At 49.1% G+C, this 10041-nt stretch overlaps 1 long non-coding RNA gene across 1 annotated transcript; it reads left to right on the plus strand.

Annotated features, from left to right (window-relative positions):
• The first annotated feature begins 7840 nt into the window (after positions 1-7840).
• LOC115298840 lies at positions 7841-9462 on the plus strand. The gene is made up of 3 exons (XR_003911865.1): positions 7841-8104; positions 8205-8624; positions 9018-9462. It is a non-coding gene; the product is annotated as an uncharacterized LOC115298840 (long non-coding RNA).
• Positions 9463-10041: the final 579 nt, after the last annotated feature.

Raw genomic sequence — 10041 nt, forward strand, 5'->3', positions numbered from 1 at the left:
TCACCTCCGTGCAGGCAGCCCACAAGACAAACCATAATGATTCTGCCCCCTGGTGACGCCATCACATAAAATCCTCCCATTGAGTATGGGCTCAACGTATCCCAGGTGACGAGATATCACTTCTGTGATTATGTCATGGAAGGCAGTAATTTCTGCCTCGGTAGCCAACTCGTTCTGCACGACACAAATTCTCACGTTGGAGAGACCCACCTGGCCAGGAGATAATGGTGCCCAGCTAGAAATGGTGACTCCCACCCCCACCAGTCCGTCTTATAACAGGAGCTCCCAGGTGGCTCTGTTGTTTAATTGCCCAACTCCTGACTTCTGCTCAGGTCATGATCTCACAGTTTGTGAGTTCGAACCCTGCATAGGGCTCTGAGCTAAAAGCACAGAGCCTACTCGGGATACTCCCTCCCCCCATCTCTCTACCCCTTTCCCTGCTTACAAATGTTCTCTCTCTCTCAAAATAAACTTAAAAAATAAAATAAAATAAAATAAAATAAAATAAATAAAATTCTGACAACAACCATGTGAGCTTGCAAATGGACCCTTCCCTGGTTAAACCTTCAGGTGAGACTCCAGCCCAGCTGACCCCGTGACCACGGACTTTGGGAGACCCTGAAGCAGAGGACCCAGCTCAGTGGTGCCCAGACTCTTGACCTATCCAAACTGTGAGATAATAAGTAGGGGTTACTTTAAGCAGCTAAGTCTGTGGTAATTTGTTAGAGAGCTTCAGAGAAACAATGTCCTTTAGGTTTTGCTCAAGTGTCACTTTTTCAATCTGATCTTCCTCAACTTTCCTCTTTGAAACAGCAACTTCTCACCTCTCCCAGGAACTCTCTGTTCACCTTCCCTGCTTAATTTTCTCCATAACACGTATCACCATGTGACATGCCGTATGTCTTTCCTATTTTTTATGGTCTGTCTCCCCACCTAGAAGTGAGCTCTATGAGCTCAGGGGTTTTGTGTGTGTGTGTGTGTGTGTGTGTGTGTGTGTGTGTGTGTGTTTTGTTTTGTTTTGTTTTGGGTTGTTTCTCCCACACCTGTATCCTTAATACCTAGAACAGTACCTAGCATATAGAAGACACTCAGCAGTATTGTCGAATGAATAAAGGACTTGCCAACAAAATCTGCCTTCCACAGAGAGGGGACAAATGGTACTAGTGCGGGGGCGGGGCACCAACTTCACGCTTTCTTAGCCTGGCCACATCAGTGACAAAAGAGATTTTCCCAGACATACCTATGTATCAATCCAGGGAGGACCTAATGGCCCCACCTGGGTCTCGTCCCATCTTGTTAAGAGAGACACGGAGAAATCTCCTGTATGGGAACTGAGACCTTCTGACACCCCCTGGAGCAATTTTGCCTCCTTAGAGGTAGCATTTGAGTGTTAACTCTTTTTTTTTTTTAATGTTTTTTATTTATTTTTGAGAGACAGAGAGAGACAGCGACAGCAGGGGAGGGTCAGAGAGAGAGGCAGACACAGAATCTGAAGCAGGCTCCAGGCTCTGAGCTGTCAGCACAGAGCCCGGCGTAGGGGCTCAAACTCACAAACTGTGAGATCATGACCTGAGCCAAAGCCGGACACTCAACAGACTGAGCCACCCAGGCGCCCCATGAGTTTTAACTCTTATTCAAAGCAAGGTTCACGGAGGCCCAGGTACTCTTCCAAGAAAGAGCAGGTTTTGATGAGGACGAGTTCGGCGCCATCTAAAGAGCCACTGCCCTGCGTGGCAGCTTGCACGCAAACTTTCACAGCAGCAGGACTCATAACCGCCTCCCAGGGGACCCTTCTAAATGCCCGTCAAAGGGGGAATCGAGAAACGCAGTGTGGTGTGGCCAGACAACGGAATACTTCACAGCAATAAACGGAAACGGACGACTGATAGATGCCACAACAGTGGGGAACCTGGAAGCATTTCACTAAGCAAAAGGAGCCAGACAAGAAAGACCACGTGTGATATGACGTTGATGACAGGTGGAGAGAGTAAATCTGTAGAGACAGAAAGGAGATCAGTGGTTGGGGGGGTGGGGGGCCTGGGGCTGGGAGTGGGGAACGGATGCAGAGAGTTTTGGGGGGTGATGAAAGTGTTCTAAAACTGCTTCTGTGGTGACTGAGGCGTGACTCTGCGAATTGCTGGAAATCACTGAATGGGGGAGTTTTCTGGTATGCAAATGACACGTCCACAACGCTATTACGAAAAAGAAAATAAAATGAAAGCTCTTGCTAAAAGGCTGTTATTGTTGTTCTGTGTCTAAAGGCTCTCCTCTCAAATTTGCTTTGAGAATTTTGCTTCCTCACCTTTTAGATACATGTTTCTATGAAAGATCAATGAACAGCACCCAATCGTGTTCCCAGTCATCCAGATCAAGGTTATAAACAGGCCTTATTTCTCTCCTGAGTAAGACAGTAAAAGGGGTCATATATTCTGACATTTAAGAACAATTTTTTAGTACGTATTTATTTTTGAGACAGAGACACACAGAGCTTCAGACAATACAATGTGCTTTAGGTTTTGCATAAGCAAAGAGCATAAGCAGGGGATGGACAGAGAGAGGAGACACAGAATCCAAAGCAGGCTCCAGGCTCTGAGCTGTGAGCACAGAGCCTGACACAGGGTTTGAACCCACGAACTGCAAGAGCATGACCTGAGCCCAAGTCAGACACTCAGCCGACTGAGCCACCCAGGCACCACACATTCTGACATTTTTGAAGAGTTTGCAGACCCTCGGTTGTCTGACTCCACCACTGAGTGAAATGCACCAGCTCCAGGGATCTGTGCCCATCGGAGCAATGGGTTGATCCCACATTCACGGAGGGAGCAGGAACAGCAGGAGTAAAATCTTACATTGTTATCACAGGGGAAGGAGGAAGCATGAAATACTCTGATTAGTCTGTTTCTGCGTGACCTGTCATTTCCATCACAATACAATCAGAGGTCGGAGGTAACCTCAGCTTTGGTAGCCCTGAAACTGCCACTGTGAGTCAATTGCAGAGGTGAGGGAGACGGGGCACTGTGGCCCACCCGGCCTGGGTCACGTCCCCGTGCCTATGGTGGGAGACGGCACACCGTGAATGGCAGCACCACTGAGGAAAGAGAAGGGCAGCTCCCACGGAGGAGATATGAATAGGAAAAAGACAGAAACACTGCACAGCCATTATATTACCCTCATATGCAGAAAAATCATAACAAGCAAGATGTCCCATGGTCAAGGACAGCCAAAGTGCACTTCAGAGTATGTAGGTGACAGTCTAACAGGTGCTCATAGGGAAATGCCTTCCTGGTTACATTCAGAGCCACCTTGATCAGGGGCACCAAGATTCCCCCTCCTTTTTTTTTTTTTTTTTTTGAAAGCGAGAGAGACAGGACACAAGTGAACAAGGGGCAGAGAGAAACAGAGAGATAGAATCCCACAAGGGGCACAGAAAGAGAGGGAGAGAGAGGGAAGCTGGGCTCACCTGAAGCACGCCTCAAGCCCACCTGATGTGGGACTCGAACTCATGAACTGTGAGATCATGCCCTGAGCCCAAGTCAGATATTTAATGACTGAGTCACCCAGGTGCCCTGATTTTCCCTTCTTAAAGACAGTGTCACACACATCCGTGTCCGCTCTCTTCATTCAAGAGGAATTACAAGTGTCGAACAATTCGGGGAAAGCACAGACCCAAAGGCGATGGTCAGCGGCCGGTCCGCGCGGGCGGGCCGCTCGGTGTCTGCCAAGCCCCCTCCGCTCCTCATCCTCACTCTTCTGCTTACACGGGACCAGCTGCACATCATTTTCAGAGCTCGGCGCAAAATGAAAATGTGGGGCCCCTTGTTCAAAAGTATTAAAACTTTCAAGACAACAATGACAATAGAGCATCAAGCCGAGATCAGGATCCTTCTGAGCCCAGGATCTCCAGCACTGTCACCGGAGCCGGCCGTGTCTTCAGGACATAAATCCTTGTCCTGCCTGGAGGGCTCTGGTACTTCCTCCCCTTCTCTGAATCACCCCTGCACCCTCTCCCTCTTGGCCCACACCCCTACTCTGATCCAGTATCGAAAGCTAACACATAAATCCAAATATCTCAGGCTGGAGAGTTCTGTGAGGGGAAAGAGATTCTAACTGCAAGAGTTTTATTCTGGGGCGCCTGGGGGGCTCAGTCAGTTAAGCATCTGACTTTGGCTCAGGTCATAATCTCACGGTTTGTGGGGTCGAGCCCCATGTCAGGCCCTGTGCTGACAGCCCAGAGCCTGGAGTCTGCTTCGGATTCTGTGTCTCCCTCTCTCTCTGCCCCTCTCCTGCTTATGCTCTTTCTCTCTCTCAAAAATAAATAAAACATTTTTAAAAATAATCAAAATAAGAGTTTTGTTCTTTAAAAAAATTATTATTAAAGCTCATCCTTGCCCAGAAACAGCCCCAGTATCTTTCAAGGGCTGGGGATCGAAAAAGTCAGGCAGCTTTTGGAGCAGGACCCCAGTCACTAGGGCTTTTGCCCCTCACTGGTCTTGAAGAACTATTCTCTTTACTGAGCCTTTACTATGTGGCCAAGCACTGCCCTAAACACTTGAATACCCGTCTTCCTTACCATCCTCACAACAACTCTGTGAGCCGGACACAGAGACAGCCCCCATATTTCAAGAAAAACACTGAGGCCAAGAGATACTGAGCAAGCCATCCCAGGCCAGAGAGCTGATCCCTGGCAGAGCTGGGATCTGAATGATGTCTGCCAGCGAGCACTATTCCTGCTCTTTCTGCTACACCAAACAACGCCTGATCCTTCCATTTTTGACCCCACAGACTCCTGGAGACTGAACATAGGACAGAGGAAGGGATTATTATCTTACGATATAGTGCTCTAATTCCACTGAAATTGATCAACTCTGAAGGTTTTCATGGGGAAAAAAAAAATCAGAGGCCAACCACAGTGCTTTGGGAGAGGACCAGTGTCAAATCCTACTAGACCACCCATTGTTCTAGATATTTGTGGGTTCAGAGATAAGATCTGCAAAGCCTGAATATCTTCCTGAATAAATCAAATCGGGGGGGGGGGTCAGTAGAAGTAAGTATAAATCATCCTGCAGAGAAAGGGTGGGTGAGAGATTGCTTCAGGGCAGTGGAGAACAGTGGAAACTTCCTCAGTTCTTCCTAAAACACTGCACAGATCATTTATTCTACCAAGTGTACTGAGCGCAAATTTCTGCAAGCCAGGCACTGTCTGGAGTGAGGGCACGGGAAATACTAGCCATGCGAGTGTTCAGCTCCAAAGTCTTCAACGGCTCCCACTGCCTGCAGAATAAATACCCACCCCTGCCTGGCAAGCAAGGCCTTCCCTAACCTGCCTTCATCCTGTCTTGTAGAGGGAAGGCCTACGGTGCACGAAAAACTGGACACAGGGAGGGGATCATACAGGGAAAGTTCAATGTAAAGAGTGAGGTCAGGCATTAGGAAGGGGAGTGTGCCCCAACTGTCACACCAGGGTTAACAACCGGTTAATTGTGTCTGGGCTGACTGTACCCTCAGGGGGACCACATTTGCCTCCCTGACCGCCAGAGCCATAGACCTCCCCGAGGAGGGGATCAGGTGCCCCATCAGGGTCTCAGAACAAATGGCATCTGACACCCAGTTGTGCCTCTTGTACGGGGATAAGTTCAGTGATAAGTCTAGGCTTTCCCCTGGATCTGTCATGACCCAGAGTGTCCCTGCCCATCTGGCTCCCTCTCTCCCCAAAGTAAACGCTGCTGAGTGAATAACAATGTCATTACCGGGTGGGGCTGGTTTGCTGGTCCAGACCTGTCCTTGCACTGTGGGTTCAGCCAATTTCTCAGAGGTAGGCACATTTACCCATCCACTGCCTGGCTTCATCAAACCTTTTTTTTTTTTTTTAATGTTTGTTTATTTTTGAGAGACAGAACATGAGCGGAGGAGGAGCGGAGAGAGAAGGAGACACAGAGTCCGAAGCAGGCTCCAGGCTCTGAGCTGTCAGCGCAGAGCCCGATGCGGGGCTCGAACCCACCAAACCAGGAGATCATGACCTGAGCCAAAGTTGACACTTAAGCAATTGAGCCACCCAGGTCCCCACGGCCTCATCAACTCTTAACAGGTCTCCTCCATAACAGGTCTGAGCCCCTCACCCAAGTTCTTACAAGTCCCAAACCCTTTCTTGTCTCAGACAAACCTTCATTTGTTAAAAACCTTTTGATGCCACTTATGTCAACTGTGAAATACCCCGTAGTGAACTCAACACTCCGGTCCAGCTGTGCGAATCACGCAAGAAGTTCCATTCTTCTCTCTGGATTTGACATTCCCTTTCGGGTTCAGGAAACTTACCTATTAATGATAAGCAGTCTCTTCTGATTCAAAACCGCCTTTTTCCAGGACAAGAGTGAATAGAACACTTTCCATCAGCTCTAGAGGTGTCCCCAGCTCGGAGCCTTTTCTGTGAAGGATGCAGAGACCATGTCAGAATCCCAGCAGCACTGTAGGAAGACCATTGAGTCTGTGGGACCTCAGTTGGGGGGGGAGGGGTCTCATATCTCATCTTCGCACGGGGATGAAGGCTAGGGTGAGCCCTGACCCCGTATTTGCTGTACCCTCACATTGTGTGTCCCAGGTGCCTTCCTCCCCTGACCCTAGTCCTGGCCCTGTTTGGCATGTGGGCTTCTGTTCTCGCTGCTTTTGCTGAGGAGTGGCAGGTCTGTGCTGGTCTGGACCTTGCCCGCTCCTGGATCTCATGCTGGACCCCATCCCCAACAGCTGTGGGTCCTGCCTGTGTCCCTGTGCCTGCCTGTGTTTCTTCCCAACTGTCCCCGGGATGAGGCTGGGGATTTTTCTGCGGCAGTCGGGACTCGGGGAGGCTGCCCCTGAGGGCCCCCTCACCCCGGATCCTCCCCCAATCTTGGTCAGTCCACCACTGCTGTGCCATACTGATGTGCTGGGGGCCAAAGCGGGTTTCTCCACGAGAGGGCAAATCCCTCCAGGCTGTGTTATCTAAACTGAGTAAGATCTGCAACTTGCTGAGTCCCCAAACTGCTGGAGATTCCTACAGCTCACCAGCGTTAGCTACTGCCTCTTAAATCTAACCTCTTACCTCACTTCCTCTCTCTCCCCTCCCCCGCCAGCCCCGATGTCCGTTCTACTTCCCCATTTCATGTGGTAGGAAACCCCTTCCACCATTACCTCATGACTGGTTTCCTCCTGCTCAGTAGTTCCCCAAGAGTGAGTGGTCCCCAGACCAGCACATCGGTGTCACCCAGGAACTTGTAAAAACTGCAAAATCTTAGGGCCTAACTCAAATCTTCGGAATTGGAAAATCTGGGGGTGGGGCCCAGCAATTGCTATGCACGTTCAAATCTGAGAGCCTCTGTTTTAAGGTCTGGATTGATGGTTCTTCCTAGCTGCCTCACCTGGGAGCTTTTACATTTTCTTGATTGCTAAGCCCCATCACAGACCAAGTAACTTTGAGGCCCATGAAGAGATACAGTCAAGGGGTGCCTGGGTGGCTCAGTTGGTTAAGCGTCCAACTCTTGGTTTTGGCTTAGGTCATGATCTCGCTGTTCATGGGTTCAAGCCCTGCTTGGGCTCCGTGCAGTCAGCTCAAAGCCTGCTTGAGATTCTCTCTCTCTCTCCTTCTCTCTCTCTGCCCCTGCTCCGCTCACACCCATGAGTGCATGCTTTCTCTCTCTCAAAATAAATAAACTAAAAAAAAAAAGAGAGAGATGATCAAAATCTACCCAACCTCCTCTAGATCAGCAGACTTCCCAGATGACCCACAGACACGTGAGCATGATTGCTCTCTTAGGCAACGAAGTTTTGGGGTGGTTTATTATGCAGCAGTAGCTAACTGATACACCCACATGTAAGACCATCTGATGAGGCGATGACTGAGCTCCTCACTTTCCTCAGACCCAGCCCTCGGTTCTGACCCATGCCTGCCCTCCCAGCTGCCCCAGGCACCGGGAACGTGCCCTGGCACAGGTATATTCCCTATGTCTCTGCCCTAGCCTCAGCCAGGGAACCCACCAGGAGCAGACGGAGCCTCGAAACAAGTGCCGCCCAAGAGAAATATAATGTGAGCCACACATTTAATTTAAAATTTTCTGCTGGCTTCATTTCTCAAAAGGTAAAGAGAGAGAGTGAAATTAATTTTAACAATATACTGTGCCTTTTTATATGTTATTATATATTCCCTTTACATATTTTGCCTATTTTCTTTAATCCAGTATATCCAAAATACTGTCATTTCAACATGTGCTATGAAACACACTGCAAGTGTTGACCAGCTGCATGTGGCTAGTGGTGACCATGTCGGATGGGGCAGCTCCATGCAGATCCCTGCACCTGTCCCTTCCAGAGCAAGGATGACAGCAGGAAGGATCCGGAAAAGCTGAGCCTCTGCCAACCCCATGTCATACCGAGTCTTGACTCGAGAACAATGATGCCCAGCATGCTGCCAGCTGTAAGACATCGCTCCTGCTGTCTCTGTGCCCTGTACGTCTTCCCATTCTGCCTGAGTCAGCTCAAATGTCACCACCGCCGGGGAGTCTTCCTGGAATGCCTGTAGCGCTAACTTCAGAATTTGAAAATAGCTCTTCACAGTCTCTCCTGACAATAGCTACCATTTGTTGGGCATTTACCATGGGGTGAGTGCTTAACCCGATTATACCATATGATGCTGACACAACACCGTGACATAGGATTTATTATCCGCATTATACAGACAAACAACTGAGGTTCAGAGCTATGAAGGAGCATCTCTAAGCTCGCTCAGCTAGGAAGTAGAGTAGCCAGGATTTGAACCCAGGGAGGTCAGGCTCCAGAGCCCACGCTTCCATGCCTGGCCCTTGCTGATCAAAATGTGGTCCTTAAAGCAGCAGCACCTGGAGCTGGTGAGAAACCGATTCTCAGGCTGCACCCCAAATCTGCACAGAATCTGCATTTTTTAAGAAAAGCTCAGATGGTTCGTGGCATATTAAACTCTGGCCGGAGGCCAGCCTGTCTTTCAGTCACTTGTTACATGTCTGTTTCACCCCTAGGCCACTAGCCCCCTGAGCGCAAGAAGTGTACCTCTCCACCTGTGGGTCCTGGACACCTGCTGTGGAACAGGGCCTGAAACACCTGCTGCATCAAGTTCTTCTGATCCTCCCCACTGCAGTGTTCTTGTTCGTTTGTGTTTAATTTTTTAAAATTTGCTTTAAATCCTGCCTGGGGAAAAGAGCAAGAATACACTGCGCATGGCCAGTTTAAAAACATCTGCCCGTGTCCTCTATGATAGCCCGTCCTATTTTCAAAGAGCGAGGTATAGCAGTGTCCCGGAGCGCCTGGTGCCAATGATAAGTGGCGCTGCACCGTGTGGCAGAGCTAACGTCCCAGAGCCACCGGGCCATCACTCGCTGTGCCTTTCTGATGGTTGCAGTTCAAAATAGTATTCTCTCTGAATGGAACCCATTCTATTTTACAAAGTGTAAATCTTGGGGCACCTGGGAGGTTCAGTCAGTTAAGCATCTGACTTGGGCTCAGGTCATGGTCTCACGGTTGGTGAGTTGGAGCCCTGCATTGGGGTCTGTGCTGACAGCTTGGAGCCTGGAGCCTGCTTCCGATTCTGTGTGTGTCTCTCTCTGCCTCTCCCTGCTAATGCTCTCTCTCTCTCTCTCTCTAAAATAAATAAACATTAAAAAGGTGTAAATCTTTGGGGTCTCCTCAGCAGGGGTAGCCCCAGAATTTTTATACAAGGAAGGTTCTGGGTCTCTGGAAGGAAGGAGGACTTGAAGACGAAGATGTTTAATACAACATCAAATTAAGAAAATGTCAGTTGCCCATATTAAAGAATGGGCTGATGGAAATTGGGGATGGGAAAGGCTGAAGCTTCCCGGTGCTGTCCCCACTGGTGTTCAGGTCTCAGGAGAGGAAAGCACAAGCCATTGGGAGGATGGGAATCTGGGGTTCAGTGTCGACCTCAACCAATTAGTAGAATTTTAGAACATCAGAGCTGGCTGTGACCTGGCACAAAATGAGTGTTTCAGAAATAGTTAAAAGTTTAGTAAGAATTATCTTGGGTTG

Source organism: Suricata suricatta, chromosome 8, assembly GCF_006229205.1.
Source record: "Suricata suricatta isolate VVHF042 chromosome 8, meerkat_22Aug2017_6uvM2_HiC, whole genome shotgun sequence".
In the NCBI taxonomy this organism is placed as follows: Eukaryota; Metazoa; Chordata; class Mammalia; order Carnivora; family Herpestidae; genus Suricata; species Suricata suricatta.